General features: G+C 45.2%; 1 long non-coding RNA gene across 1 annotated transcript; it reads right to left on the minus strand.

The window, feature by feature from the left end:
- Positions 1-13,068: 13,068 nt before the first annotated feature.
- Positions 13,069-15,034, minus strand: LOC132014992 (uncharacterized). Its single transcript, XR_009403512.1, has 3 exons — positions 14,980-15,034; positions 14,173-14,364; positions 13,069-13,693 (listed from the first exon to the last, which is right to left on the minus strand). It is a non-coding gene; the product is annotated as an uncharacterized LOC132014992 (long non-coding RNA).
- Between the last annotated feature and the right edge of the window lie 1,051 nt (positions 15,035-16,085).

The raw sequence follows: 16,085 nt of genomic DNA on the forward strand, positions 1-16,085 counted from the left end.
ATATATATATATATATATATATATATATATATATATATATATATATATATATATATATATATATATATCCTTACTCTCTATATAGAGAGAGAGAGTAAGGGTTTTTTTTCCAGAAGGGAAATTTGTTTTTATCAGAACAGAAACTTCCTTATATAAAAAAGCCATGAAGAAAAAATTAGTAAGTTTGACCACATCCACATTAAAAAAAAAAAAAAGAAGTATGCTCAAGAAAGGACACCACAGATAAAACTACAAGAAAGCTACAGACCTAAAGAAATATTTGTGATCAATAATAACAAATAACATCATAATTTTTTAAAATATCAAAACTGTTTTTTTAAAAAATACCTACAAATAAACAATAGAGAGAAAAACAACCCAAAAGAAAAGTGAGCAAAGATATAGGCAGGCAAGTCAGAAAATAAGTAAAGTGTATGGCCTATAAATAGATGAGGGGGTGCTTAATATCACTAACACTCAAGAAAATAAAAATGGAAATAATAATGAGCTACCCTTTTCACTATCACATTGCCAAAAATTCCGATATCTAAAAATATGACACTTGGAAACTAATATGGGGAAATGGTACTTTTCTACTTTGTAGATGGGCGTGAACATTGGTACACCCACTTTGAAAAGTAATTTGATATGATCTTTTCAATGTATATACATGAACATACACAAACGTCAGAAGCTCCCTTTCTGAAAATTTGCCCCAGAGAAAAGTATTATGTAGTAAAAATCAGAAAACAACTAAAAAATCCAAGGATCATTTGGGGTGCCTGGGTGGCTCAGTGGATTGGGTCTCTGCCTTCAGCTCAGGTCACGAACTCAGGGTCTTGGGATCGAGTCCTAAATGGGGCTCTCTGCTCAGCGGGGAGCCTGCTTCCCCCTCTCTCTGCCTGCCTCTGCCTACTTGTGATCCCTCTCTCTCTGTCAAATAAATTAATAAAATCTTTAAAAAAAATCTAAGGATCATTTAATAACTAAATAAAATGTGATACGGTCATACAGTGGACTACTGTAGAGCGTACCATTAAATACTATGAAAATACTGTTATAAAGGATGAACTAAATCTACTTGTGTTAACATGGAGAGAATTTTTTTTTTAATGTATTTGTGGAACCTTTGCTTCCTGCCAAGACAGAGTAGCAGAGACTGATTCTCCCTCTTCCTGACTTAATGACAGGAAATCCAAACAAAATATACAAAATTGTGTGTTTTAATAGGTGAAGAAAGAAAGTATACATGAGCATCTCAATCGAGGCAGAAAAAGCATGTGACAGATTTGAACACCCTTTCAAGACACAAACTCTTAATGTGGTAAGAGTAGAGGGTGTTTCCCGAACATGATGAGGGCCATTAATGAAAACCCACAGTGAACACCATGCTCAGGGATGAAGCCCCTGAGATGAAGCCCCTGAGATGAAGAACAAGACAATTGTCTGCTTTCACCACTTCTATTCAAGGTAGTACCAGAAGTTCTAGCCAGAATAATGAGGCAAGAAAAGAAATAAAAGAAATAAAAAGAAATTCCCACATTGGAAAGGAAAAAATAAAATTATCTGTTCACAGATGATCTTATTGGCAGAAAACCCTAAAGAATAAAAACAAACACATGCAAACTATTAAGTTTAATAAGCAAATGTAACAAAATTGCAGGATACAAAATTAACATGCAAAAATCTATCTGTTGTTCTTTTTTTACACTAAAATTAAGCAATCTGAAAAGAAAATTTTAAAAAACATTCTGCCCATTCACAATAGCATCAAAAAGAAATGATCTGGAATAAATTTAACCAAGGAGGTAACTTTTACAACACACACACACACACACACATACACACACACCAACAACAACAGCCACAAAACAAAACCCCCAACTACAAAACATTACTGAAAGAAATTAAAGATCTAAAGAAAGGAAAATATGTCTCGGTTAATGGAGGAGAAGACTTGATTTGTTAAGATGAAAATACAGATTCAATGAAATCCTTATAAAAATCCCAATTGCATTTTTTTCAGAAATAGAAAAATCTACATTAAAATTCATATTGAATTTCAGGGGACCCTGAAAAGTCAAAGCAATATTTTTGGGGCACATTAGAAACCTCACACTTCCTAATTTCAAAACTTACTGCGAAGTCATGGTAATCAAAACAATATGGTGCTGGCAAAAATATACACATGTAAACCAGTGGAATAGAAGAGAGCCCAGGAATACCCCCTCCCATGTAGGGTCTATTGATTTTGGCAATGCTGCCAAGACCTTTCAATGGGAAAGGACAATCTTTTCTACAAATGCTGCTGAGAAAACTAATATCCACATGCAAAATGCGAAGCTGGACCCTTATTCATACATATGCAAAAATTAGCTCCAACAGATAAAGACCTAAATTCAAGAGCAAAGAGTATAAAACTCTTAGTGGAAGACAGAAGGGAAAATCTTCATTACCTTGGATTTCACAATGATTTCTTAAATATGACACTAAAATGACACAGGAAACAAAGGAAAAGTAAATAAATTGGATGTCACTAAAAGTAAAAACTTTCATGCAGCAAAGGACACCATCAAAAGAACAACAACAACAAAAAAAACCCAGAATGGGAGAAAATATCTCCAAGTCATATATCTGATGAAGACTTAATATTCAAAAAATAGAAAAGCTCTTACAACTCAACAACAAAAAAGTAAACAACCCAATTAGAAAATGGGCAAGGGACTTGAATAGATAGGTTTCGAAGATGACAGATCCATAAAAAGAAGCTCGGCCTCATTAATCATTTGGAAAATACAAATCAAAACCACAGTGGCTTATAATTTCACACCCACCAGGATGGCCATTATTTTAAATAACTGAAAACAATACCCATTGTTGAGGTAGAAATGCTAAATGGTCCATCTGCTGTGGGAGACAGTTTGGCAGTTTCTCAAAAGGTTAAACAATAAAAAAAAAAAATGGGTAAACAATTTTACTCTTAGGCATATAGACAGAAGAATTGTAAAGCAGGAACTTCAATAATACGTACAGACCAAGGTTCATAGGGGCATTATTCACCATAACCAAAAGTGGAAATAACCTGTGTCCATCGACAGATGAATGGATAAACATGTTGAGGCATGTACCTACAATGGAATATGGCTCAGCCACAGGGAGGAATGAAGCTGTGACTAATGTTCCTCCTTGAACATATTCTGCTAAGTGAAAGAAGCCAGACACAAGAAGACAAAGACTGCATAATGCCACTTGGATGAGAGATCTAGAGTAGCCAAATGCATAGACACAGAAAGTAGAATCGAGGTTACCAGATCTGGGGGAAAGAAGAGTTGTTACTTAATGGGCACAGAGTTTCTGTTTGAGATGATGAAAAGTTCTGGAAATAAATAGGAATGCTGCTTGCACAACATTATGAATAGCTAATACTTCAGGACTTAGGCCACTGAAATGTACACCATTTAGGCTACAATGGTGAGTTTTACGTTGTGTGTATTGTACCAACATTTTTAAAATGAAAAAATTAATTGATTAGTTAAACAAAATCAGTAGTAATATATTGTGGGATCTGTGGCATATAGAGAAGTAAAAAGTAAGAAAACAAGAACAAAAATGAAAATAGAAGAAAACCAAAGTGTATGTTTATACAGTTTCTATGCTGTGTGAAACAATGTAATATAGTTTGAAGGTAAACTGTAGTAAGTTAAAGATATGCATTGGAAATTCTTGAACTCTTACATCAAACAATAAAACAAAGAGACAGTTCGTCAGCCAATACCAGAGACAAAATTGATCATATAAAAACTGGTTAATCAAAAAGGAAAAGAAGAAAAGGAAAGGAAGAAAAATGAAACAAAGCGCAGATAGGACAAATAAAGAGAACATAGTAGAACCATAGAAGTAAATCCGACAATGTGAATAAATAAATTAAATGTAAAGGAACTAATCACTCCAATAAAAGAGATCATCAGATTGAAAGACAAATGAAGACCCAGCTACATTCTACCTACAAGAAATTCATTTTATTTTTAAGTAGCTCCACACCCAGCATGAAACCCAATGTGAGGCCTTGAACTCAAGATCCTGAGATCAAGAGTTGGATGTTCAACCAGCTGAGCCATCCAGGTGCCCCATGAAACCCATTTTAGAGCCACCTGGGTGGTTCAGTGAGTTAAGTGTTTGCCTTCGACTCAGGTCATGATCCTAACATCCTGAGATCTAGTCCCGCACTGGGCTCCTTGCTCAGCAGGAAGCCTGCTTCTCCCTCTGCCTGCTGCTCCCCCTGCTTGTGTTCTTCTCTCTTTCTGTCAAATAAATAAATAAAATAAAATAAATTTTCATTTTAAACATAAAGCCCAAATAGGTTAAAAGGTAAACAATGGAAGCCACAAACTACACAAGTATTAGTATGGTTAAAATTTAAAAGCTGACAAAACTAAGTGCAAACAAAGATACAGAACAACTCGAACCTTTGCATATTTCCAGTGAAGATGTAAAATAGTACAACCACGTTGAAAAAGAGCTTAGCAGTTTTCTTTTAAAGTTCAGTGTACATCAGTCCAACTCTAGGTATTTATCCAAGTCAATTGACCACTTCTGTCCCCCTGTACACAAATGTGGACAGCACCTTATTCATAATCACCCAAAACTGGAAAAGACCCAGATGTCCTTCAACAGATGTTGGTAAACAAATTATAGTATATTCACACAATGGGACATTGCTTCTCAATAAAATGGGACAGCCTAGTTCATGCAACCATATGGATGAATCTTAAATCTACTTTAATGGGTGAATAAAAGAATCCAAATACAAAAGGCTACACACTCTATTATTCCATTTACATGACATACTAAGGAGAGAAACTACAGAACCAGAAAGCAGTTCAGTAATCCCCAAGGGTTGGGGATGAGAGAAGAGTCTGACAACAGAGGGGCAGAATAAGGGAATGGGGATGGATCCAGGAACGGTCCAGCATAATAATGTGAGATACATGATTCCAGGCATGTCAGAACCCATAGAACTATACATCTCAAGGGGTGAATTTTACTATATGCAAATATTTTTTATATATTTTTTTAATCAACCAGGATGGGGTCGCCTGGGTGGTTTAATCAGTTAAGCATCTGACTCAGCTCAGGCTTGATCTCAGCCTTGTGAGTTCAAGCCCCATGTAGGCAGGGAGCCTGCTTAAAAATGTCAACCAGGAACTGTCGAACATCAGAGGGTCTTTAAGATGTCATCCATACTGTGACAAATGAATCTGACTGTGTTACAAATATATGACATAATCACACTCTAGGGAGTGGCAAAAAAAGGGGGAGGTTGACCTAAGTGTTTTGCCTGGATACTGTGGGGCTAAAGAAAAAAGAACTGTACACAAATTCTGTTTTTCACCAGGCATGAGTTAACAATCCTGAAAATACACTGCATGTATAGTAGGGTGGAACAGATAAGCAACTATATTGTAAATAATAAAATCGACATAAAGATACTGTAGTTAATGAAAGCCAGAGAAGTTACAAAGTAACTTCTTAACAAAGTAAGTAAAGAAAAAATGCCAGAATGAACACACAGTGCTCCACAGACTTGGAGTCACAGATATGAGGATAAAGACATGTTTTCCTTGAAGAGATTGATACATAGGTCTAGGAACAAAGATAGTCATGTAGATGAGTAGATACATACATACATGTACATATATATGCACACACATGGGTAAGTATATATTTATATATTTTCTAGCTCTGTCCAATGAGAGGTCAAGTATCATCCTGTATTGGATCCTGGAACAGGAAAAGGATTATCAGTGGAATCTGAATAAAGTCTGGAGTTTAGTGATGGTATTGTATTAAGGTTAATTTCTTATTTTCAATAATTGCACCACGGTTGCACATTAAAATTGGAGGAACTATGTGCACTACCTTTGCAATTGTCCTATATGCCTAAAATTATTTTTTTAATATAAAGTTGAAAAGAGACATAGTTAAATTAAGAAAATGCAAAGGGAGGGCACCTGGATGGTTCAGTCAGTTAAGCATCTGCCTTCGGCTCAGATCATGATCCCAGGGTCCTGGCATTGAGTCCCACATTGGGCTCTCTGTTGGGTGGCGAGTCTGCTTCTCCCTCTCCCTCTGTCCCTTCTTGTCCTTGTCCCTGCTTGGGCTCTCTCTCACTCTCTCAAATAAATAAATAAAATCTTAAATTAAAAACAAATGCAAAGGTAAGTCACTAAATGAGAGAAAATATTTCCAAAAGATATATCTTATAAAGAACTCGCATCTAGGGTGTACAAAGAATTCCCACCACTTAGTAGAAAACAACCTGATTTTCAAAGAACAGTTAGTATTTGGACAGTCATGTGAATAACACACAAACACCTTTAAAGATGCTCTACAACATTGGGACGACTGGGTGGCTCAGTTGATTAAGCGGCTGCCTTCAGCTCAGGTCATGATCCCAGGGTCCTGGGATCGAGTCCCACATCGGGCTCCTTGCTCGGCAGGGAACCTGCTTCTCCCTCTGCTTCTGCCTGCCTCTCTGTCTGCCTGTGCTCGCTTGTGCTCTCTCCCTCTGTCTCTGGCAAATAAATAAATAAAATCTTAAAAAAAAAAATGCTCAACAACATTAGCCATTGTAGAAATACACATTTCACTATGGGCTGCACTGCACACCCACTAGCATAACAATAAGGAAACTGACAATATGAGTTTGGGCAAGGATATGGAGCACCTGAGGCTCCCAGACATCGCAGGCAAGAATGCAAAATGGTACAGCCTCTCTAGAAAAGAATTTGTCAGTTGCATATAAACACAGACTTATATGACCCAATAATCTTACTTCGAAGTATTTATCCAAGAGAAACAAAAATATATGTTCACACAAAGACTTGAACCCAAATGTTCATAGTTCATAGGAATGGAATGTGGGGAGAGGTCAAAGGGAACATTTATTTGCATTAACTCCAAAGTCCTAGTGTTTACGAGAATCTTGGGGGGGCACTAACTATACAATTAAAACTAAATTTAAAAAGTCACAGTAGCTAGTGTTTCGCTTTTTTTCTGTCACCTAGTGGTTCTGTCTGCCCCACAAGCAGGTGGACTCCTTGAGGGCAGGGGTGGTCGGGGTCTCCTGTGAGAGCCCCTCTGGCCCACCATGCAGGGCCCAGATACAGGCTTCTCCAATCGCTCCCGTCTGGTGCCCTCTGGTGGTAATACTGAGCAATCACGGCCTCTTTTGACGCTGGCCAGGCTGGAATCTCACGGTGGTCTAGACACGCCTGTAGCTGAGGCGGGGGTCTGGAACTGGTGAATGGGTCTCAAGGACCAGCTATTTTTGGATATTTGACCCTTATCTCCCTTCTGAGGTAGGCTAGGGGCAGAGGGCACTAGAGTAAGGCCAGAGAGAGCCCTCTCCCTGCCTGAGTTTTAGCCCCTTTCCCTGTTCCCTGACTGCCCTTCCCTCAGGGGCAGAAGCAATTGCGCACAGGAGCTGGGGTCCTGGAGCCTCAGAATGGAGCCCTATAGACAGCATCTTCAGCCCTCTGAGAGGGGACTTCACCTAACAGGAGCTCTGCAGGGACTCTGGCTGCCCAGAGCCGTTGGCAGCTCTCACGCGGGGCCATGACCCAACTGCATGGAGCCAGAGTCGGGACTCAGCCTGCGATGTTTGGAGTCTGGGTTAGACCGAGGGTAAGGCTCAGATCAGGGGTCAAGGTCAGAGCTGAGTTTGGGGGCTGGGTCAGGTCTCCATCTCTGGTCAGGTCAGGAAGAAAACCAGGGCTGAGAATTCTTGGGGGACCACTAATAATGATGTTTAGGTTCTTTGGGCTCTGAATGGTAAATCCATTTCTGTTAGAGGGCTTTTAGGTCACTCTCACAATCCCAAAGTGATTTTTCTGCCAAACAGAAATTATGACCCCTCAGGAGCACCTAGTAAGTAAGGGGCAGGGCGGAGTGGGGCAGGGTGAGGTATGGACTGGCAGGGGTGCAGGAGGAGCTCTGGCCTTCAGCCAGGCAACATGAGAACAATGTGACACTTTGTTTTCCTCCAACCAAAGAAGGTGCTTTGATTTGTACATGGATAACTCATTTCTTTGTAAACTTTAAACTTCACCACAGACTTTGCCCTCCTTCTCCTCAGCAGGCTCTCTCTAGCCAGGCCTGACGAGAGGGGTTGCCTGGGGAGGATACCGAGCCCAGCTGTCCTTGGCACACACCCAGCATGGATAATTGTCCTTGTTTTGTAGAAGGGGAAACTGAGGTGTCCGAGGTTGCCCGGGAAGATGTTCTCTGAGCTGGGACTGGGATTTAGTTCTCCCGGTGTCCAGCCCCAGGTGCTGTCCATGCCCCAAGATGAGTACTCTACATCACCATAAGATTCCTTTTTTTGTTTTTTTTAAGATTTTATTTATTTATTTGACAGATAGAGATCACAAGTAGGCAGAGCAGCAGGCAGGGAGTAGGGGAGGTGGGGAAGCAGGCTCCCCGCCTAGCAGAGAGCCTGATGCAGGGCTTGATCCCAGGACCCTGAGATCATGACCTGAGCCGAAGGCAGAGGCTTAACCCACTGAACCACCCAGGCGCCCCTCACCATAAGATTTAAATTTTCAGTGACTTATTTGGGAGTTGAAGAGGTCATGACGCACATGAAGGTGTTTGGAGCAGGGCCCCCGATCCCTGTGAGAACATCCTAGAGAAGGGTGTCTATCCAGTGCTCTCCCCGGTGACAGGGCAGAGCTGCCCTGCCCCCCCCCCCCCCCGCACACACACATACATTGCCCTGCCTCGCACCCACTCCCTGGACTTCCCAGACAAGGCAAAACACCACCTCCAGGCAGAGGAAGGACCTCCTCACAGGCGGGGACACTGAGGCCCAAAGAGGGAAGGAGGCCTATCCAGGGCCAAACAGCCAGTCAGAAGCAAACTGGGGTGCTCCCACGTGGCCAGCCACGTTCTCCTCCCAGAGCAACGGGAGAGGGGACAGTGCCTGTGAAATATGGTTCTGGATGTGACAGAGAAAAAGTCGGGATGCCAGAGCTGGGGACTGAGGAGGGGTGAGTAGGAAGGGCTGCAGGGTTGTGGATCAGAGGCTGGCCCTTGGGAATCTGAGCTGCACAGAGTTCCGCTTGGCTGCACTGTGGCCAGGGGGTCAGGAGGAGGCAAGAGTGGCTGGGAGAAACCGACGGTGGCAAGTTCCCCAGAATAAATGAATTCCTGCCACATGCAAAAGCAGGGATGAGCCTCAGAAGCAAAGATGGAGGGAACATCCCAGAAAATTGTCTACGACATGCTACCATTGTTATAAAGCTCAAAAAGAGAAGCTTTATTTTATTTAAGATTCCATTCATTTATTATTTATAATTGACAGAGAGAGACACACAGAGAGAGGGAATACAAGCAGGGGGAGTGGGAGAGGGAGAAGCAGGCTTCCTGCCAAGGAGGGAACCCGATGTGGGGCTTCATCCCAGGACCCTAGGATCATGACCTGAGCCAAAGGCAGATGTTTAACAACTGAGCCACCCAGGTGACCCCCCCCAAAAAAAAGTCATATATGCCATTCTAGTTCCGGGGTTAGTGACAAGCTCGTCAGTGTCTACTATATTATTAAACTTTATAAATTGCCTCTATTACTATTTCCCTAGAGCTTACTATGAGCAGATCCTTTAATAAAGGATCTCACGTATGTAAGCTCAGTTAAAGCTCACAATAGCTCTATGGGGTGCATCCCCTTTTCACAGATGAGGAAATTGGCCCCAGCAATTTGGAAACCCCGGATTCCAACCCAGACCATCTGACTTCAAAGCCCATGGTTTAAACCACTCCACCAAGCGGTATATGCATTGTGTAACTATGCTGTTTTTTTCTGCAATTAGAAGTTTAATGTGTCCTGGGAGAGGTAGGAAAGGAGGCTGCTCCTGGGCTCCGGGTAGATGTCCCCACCTGCTGATGCTCTCAGGATCTGAGCGGGGCCTGTCCTTGTGGTTCAAGAGGGTGGAGAAGGCAAGGAGGGCCCAGATGTCCCCCAAGGTCTTCTTCTGGCCTCTCTGCAACTTGGTCTTCACCGTTCCCACCCAGACCAGCTTGGCCCCACCCAGACCCCTTATTTATAAACCATATGTCCCCGTGTCCCTGCCTGCCCCTGTTTGTCTAAGGCTTCAGCTGCTTCCCCTGATAACCCGAGGACCAGAGGTCCTGGGGAACTGGGAGGAGCCCAGGGCAAGAGGAGTTCAGGGATGCTCAGCTGGGCCCCTCCCTCTGCTCAGGAAATTTCGGGAGCCCCCATGGACGTTCCAGGGCTTGACGCCTAGAACTTGTTCAAAAACTGGTAGCTGTCCCCATTTTAAAATTTAATTTCCATTGTGGCCCCCCAAGAACAATTCCGGACTGCTTGACCAAACCCCTTAACGTCAACTTAGGAAATTTAGGCCCAAAATGGGAAGGTCACTTGTCCACACTCACACAGCAGGGCAGTTTGATGTTTCCTCTACCTCACCACCCTGGCTTGCCACCGAGACAGTACAGAGAAAGGGAAAAGAACGGGGCCTGGAGCGTGGCTCTGAATCCTGGCTCTGCCCTTTTCTAGCTGTGCAACATCGAACTGGCTGCCTAACCTCTCTGATTCAGTTTCTTCATCTATAAAATATAAGTGTTGTCTGTTTTGTTCAATAGTACCCAGAATAATGCTTTGCACCTAGTAGGAACTCAGGAAATATTCCTCAAGGGAACGAACAAGCAAATCCATACCTCTCTGCTCATTGATGAGTATCGAGCAAATCAAGGTGCATGAAGTCAGCATACAGTACCAAACACACAGCGGGACATTACAAATGGGGCTCCCTTTGCCTCTTCACGGATCGCTCTGAGGGCTCCAGCCTCCCTTCTAACCCCAGCCCAGGATCCTGATCTCTGAAGCCTAGATCCACCCTGAAATTCGCAGGCACCAAGAGCCCCAGCCTGAGGAGTCTGCTCAGCACCGCAGGCCAGCCTCCTCTCCAGCAGCCCCTCCAGTCCATTCTCCCCAATCCTCTGCCCGCCCTGGGGTCCCTCTGCTTGCTGCCTGGGGTAAGGACTGCCTCTGGTTGCCCCCGTGAGATCCAGCCTGCAAGTCCTCATCCCCTGGATACCTCATTCCTCTCCTCTCCTTTGTTCAGGGAGTGTTTTCCTCCCTCCTGTACCCAGTGGATGTCCACAGGTGGGCAAGCTGAGGGGGCTGGGATCTGAGCGGGGAGCCAGGCAGCTATGCCTTGAGCATGTACTATGCTCACGGCAACTCTGGGGGCCTCTGCAGAGTCCCTTAGGACTGCCCCCACAGGGACAGGGAAAGACTGAAATAAGAAATGGCCTCAGTGAAAGGCAACAAGAGATGAGGGGGACAGCGGGCTCAGAACAGCAGGAAGAGCTCTAGCCCCCGCTAAGAAGGCACCCAGGGGACTTAGGGAAGCTTCCTCTCTGGCCTCCATTTTTCCCAGCTCTTTAATGGGGATGGGGGTGTAGGTGTGGAGGTTTGGGTCAATTCCCTATCACCCCTGGCCGTTGTCTGGCTTCCTAGCATCATCACAGCTGGTGTTTCCACCAGGATAAGTCCCAGGGTGTGTGGAATGAGGGCTAGGTCTGTGAGAGCTGCCCCAGGCCTCTTCCCTCCTCCGGGCAGGGCACTGGGACTGCATCCTGGCTAGTGTAAGCAGGCCATGGAGGACTAGGATTGGTGGCCTCAGAGACCTCCTGCAGTGACACCCCCCCTGCCACCGCCCCGGGCCTTCCTCCCAGTGCTGTGCTATGGGAATGCATAGGGAGAGGGGAGCCCAGGGTCCAACAGCACCAGGCAAATAGGCAGTGGGTACAGGAGGTTCCCCATATTCAGCACCTTCCAGAGGCAGACAGACCCAATCCTGGCCAGCTGCAGGGGATGTTGAGTCTCCCCAAGCACCCTGGAGCTTCCAAGGACAGGCCCAAGGCCTCTGTCCCTAGGGGTGTCCCCACAATGGAGTTAAGCAGGCGCAGAGCCCAGGTGGCATTAGGTCAAGTCCGCAGGGATACAAGCTGGGGTATGAATAAGACCCCAATGCCAACACGTGGGGAGAGGCTTCCAGGTACAAGGCTTTCAAGGCTTTTGAGCAAAATCCTAGACCTGGGAGGGCTTTTCAGGACTCTCAGATGCAATCCCTATGGTATGGGTGGGGAAACAGAGGCACAGAGAGGGGAAGAGACTCATTGGAGGTGCTGCTGCCCTGCTCTGGCTGGGAGGCAGCCCCAGGTTTGCCGAGCCCACGCTGACGGCCCTACACTGGCCTGTTTCTGGAGGCTTTGGATGAGACCCGGCTCAGCTGAGCTCACCTCCAGCCCGTGCCACCTCTGCCCACAGCTCCAGGAGCTTGGCCTGGCAACAAGCACCAGATGGTTCCAGCACAATGGAAGGCCAGTCAATGATTTATGGAGGCCCCTTTCCTGGAAGCCTTCTCCGGCTGTACCCAGGCACCTGCCCCTGGCTCTCACACAAGCTGCCCACAAGGCAGGCGGGGATTAATCAGTGATGGGCCTGAGGAAGAGTCACTCTGGCAAGGAAGGTCCTCCCCAGCCATCCCCCAGACAGTACACAGCGTACCCCCAGCTCCCACTTCTCTCCCTCTCTTGCTTTTTTTGTGACTCTCAACTTTCATGCTCTGTCTCTCTTGATAACTAACTGGCTATCTCTCTCTTTCACCTCCTCCCACTCCCTCTCTGTCTTGCGCTAGTGTACATAGGCATGTGCATACTCTTATCTGCCTCTTATTCCTCCCCACGACCCCAGCACCCTTGCCTTGAACTCAGAATTTCTGTCTCCTCCTTCGTCCCTCATACCTGCCCTCAGGAGAGGTTTTGGTAAACTAAGTCAGCCTGAAGATTTAAATAGGAGAAGCTGAAAGCCAGAGGGCCCTCAGAAAAAATGCCCAGGCTAACAGTTATGTTCTGTAGAAAAACAGTCTTCCAAAACAATAATACCAGTTACTTCCAAAATAGAGCTCTGTGAACAAATTAGTTTGGTGAGCACTAACTTAGATAAGTGAATTTTTAATTGCAAGACTTGTCAGTGCCTCTACTGTAATTACTCTGATGAGTTCCCCAGAGGGTGATATGATTTCCAAACTTAACCTCATCACCTGTGAAAACCAGTCAACATTCCAGGGCTGGGGTTTTCTGCAAGGACCATAAGGAGCAGGTGACTCACCTAAGTTCAGGTAATCTACCCAAGCCATTCACTCAAGGCCTTGGCCAGGCACATGAGTGGATTTCACAGTTGGCGAAATCCCTATGGCCACTAAATTCTGTTTTAAATCTAACTTTCTAGGATTTTTTATTTTCCCTTTCCAGAACATCTCAGGAGCAGCCTGAGGAGACTTCACACTTAGGGAGCAGGAAGGGAGCCTTCGGAATTTTCTAGAACTAGAGCTCTGGACCCCATGGAGGCATTCAGAGGCTTGGTGTCTCTAGGCCCCGCATTCCTGGAGGCAGATGCAGCTGCCCCTCCCAGCCCGGGAGGTCATGGCCAGCGGCGGAAATTCTTGGAGTTCGTCTCGGATGGAAGGTGCTAGCAGCCCATCCGTCACGATCCAGGTGCACCAGCGACTCTCGGAACTTCACGAACAGTTGAACAGAGCCATTCTCTCCCTAGAGCCAGGAATCTTCTCTCAGGCTGTGGAGTAGAGACACCTCCTCGGGTCTGCAGAGAAGCCAACAGGAGAGAGGAGTGAAGGAAGGCAGGAAGCAAAAAGGTCCAAGTATCCAGGGCACCAGGAGATGCCTGCATGTCCATGTCTTTGCTGAGACCCAGAAATGAAGGGGACTACCAAAGGCGAGCAGCAGTAGAAAGCCACAAATGCTTATCCCAGAGTGGCAGGTGCCTGTGTGACAGCTGGCCCATGCAAGGTGGCTGGCTGAGACTAAGAAGCCCTACACCCTGTGACGACAGGAGAGGCTCACTCCTGAGCCCGTGGGCCACCAACCCAGCTCCACCCTCACCGCACCTTCTCCAATGTGGAACTCCCCTCCCAGTGTCGGGCTCCCCCAGGAAAGCTGGCTGAGAAAGAACGAGGTGTGAAAATAGAGAGGGCAAGCATTGTTGTCAAATGTCTCATTTATTATGCATTTCTCACTGGGAAAAAAAAAAAACAAAAACACCAAAAAACCCCACCACAGTACCTCTTGTGTCATCTATCCAAGCAACGAAGCAGACCTCATCTTGGGGAGGGAGAAGACAGGGGCCCAGCCTCCGCCAGTCTCCCAGGAACTTGCTTTTCCCAGCAGGCCCTTCGGAAGCCACTGCCCGGAATCCAGCAGGTGCCTGGGCCCTCCTCTTGTTCAAACACTCAAGCCCAATTTAAGGGAGGTTTCCTTGGAGTTCAAACAAGAAACAAAAAGTTGTGAGTTGTACCTCCACAATCCAGAAGACACTGTGGCAGCTCAGACCCTACTGATTCCTACTTTACGGGCTTTGCCTCACCATCCTCCCCTGACAAGCACACCCAAGAGATACTCAAAATACATTAATACCTTGCCTGACGCCATCTTCCTCAGCTGGCACTTTTAGTCTTGGGTGATTAAAATTAAGTTTCTTGGTATTATAGGTTTAGTGTGTTGGGGTTTTCCGTTTGAGTTCCTTAAAGACGTAAGTTACTTACATCTACTTATATTGCATTATATGAAAAACATAAGCTAAGTTTAAAAGCAAAGCTTGTGTTAAATGAAGTACCAGGGACCCTTGGCCACTTTTAGAATGTTCAAGATTGCTATGAATGGTAGGGCTCCTATCCTTGAGAACTTTTGCATCTTTATGGATTCTTTGGGTTTGCCTCTTTTCTCCTGGGGCAGGGGGACTCATTTATTGAATTCTTTGAGAGTCTCTCTCTCTCCCCTCCTTTCTTCCCTACATCCCTTTCATTTTTCTCCCCAAAGGCAATCTTTTTCTCCTTCCCAATTATAGATTTATTTGCTTACTCAGTAACTTACACAAAAATGTGTGCCGGTTCCTCCTTCATGAGCACAAGCCAGGCCAGTCTCTTCGAGCTAATATTCTACAGGGCAGGCTGGCTTTAGGCAAACCAAGGATAGCAGCTGACGGTGACATCTCTTAGTAGCCAGGTGACTGTGGGCAGAAGACATGCCTCCAGCCTTTGACTGTGTTGCTGAGATGGATCAGGGGCTAGGCTGCAAGCGCTGGGAGAGGGCTGTGTCCTTACACAAAGCCAGGCATGCCTCCTGTGAGTGAGAATTATTGCGAAGGTTCTCGAGGCAGATCAGAGGTTGACTCCAAATATAGTAGTATTAAGGACTGAGTTCTCTCTCTCATACACACACACACACACACACACACACACACATACACACAGATAAAACTTTCCAACTTAGACCTTGGACCTATATATATGTGAATTGCATGTTTTCTCTCCCAACTGGAGATGATATGCAGGGTATATTACAGCAAAGTGCTGTAATCCACCAGAACTCCCCCAGGTCCTAGGTGCTGAGTAGGACCCTTGAGGCCCCCTGCTGATGACAGGCTTAACCTTTTAAGTGCTGGGTAGTGGAAGGGTCCACAGGAGACTAGAGATAAGAGAAGGACCAGGGTAGCCAGGGAAGCCAGCCATGGAGAGGGGTTCTTGAGGAACTCAGAACAGATTAAAGTATTTTCATATTTAAGAAGCGCCGGCACTACTGCCCCTATAGCTGAAGATCAGCTGTGTCTTCATCTCATTCCCCATCAACACACTGAGGAGAACAGAAAAATGAGCAGAATCCTATATGCGTAGAGTGTAATTTTAGTGGACTGAAATAGAGTTGCCTGAGCAGAACGAGCTCATTAGCATTTTGGGAGACAGTTCACCAGTAGCTCTCCGCACACCAGGACCCAAGGTGTTGGTGGGGCAAGCTGTCACTTGAGGGCTGGGGATGATGACCCCATAGGCAAAAGCCTCACCTGCATCATCTCCAGCCTTTCCTACTTCCAGAACTGCCCTCTTTTCAGCACTGAGGGAAGGACAGTAAACATCACTGCCTGTGGGTCCCCTAAGAATTGCCCCACCCTGGCCCCCAGCTCAGAGCAAATTCCATTCATC

This window comes from Mustela nigripes, chromosome 4, assembly GCF_022355385.1.
Source record: "Mustela nigripes isolate SB6536 chromosome 4, MUSNIG.SB6536, whole genome shotgun sequence".
In the NCBI taxonomy this organism is placed as follows: Eukaryota; Metazoa; Chordata; class Mammalia; order Carnivora; family Mustelidae; genus Mustela; species Mustela nigripes.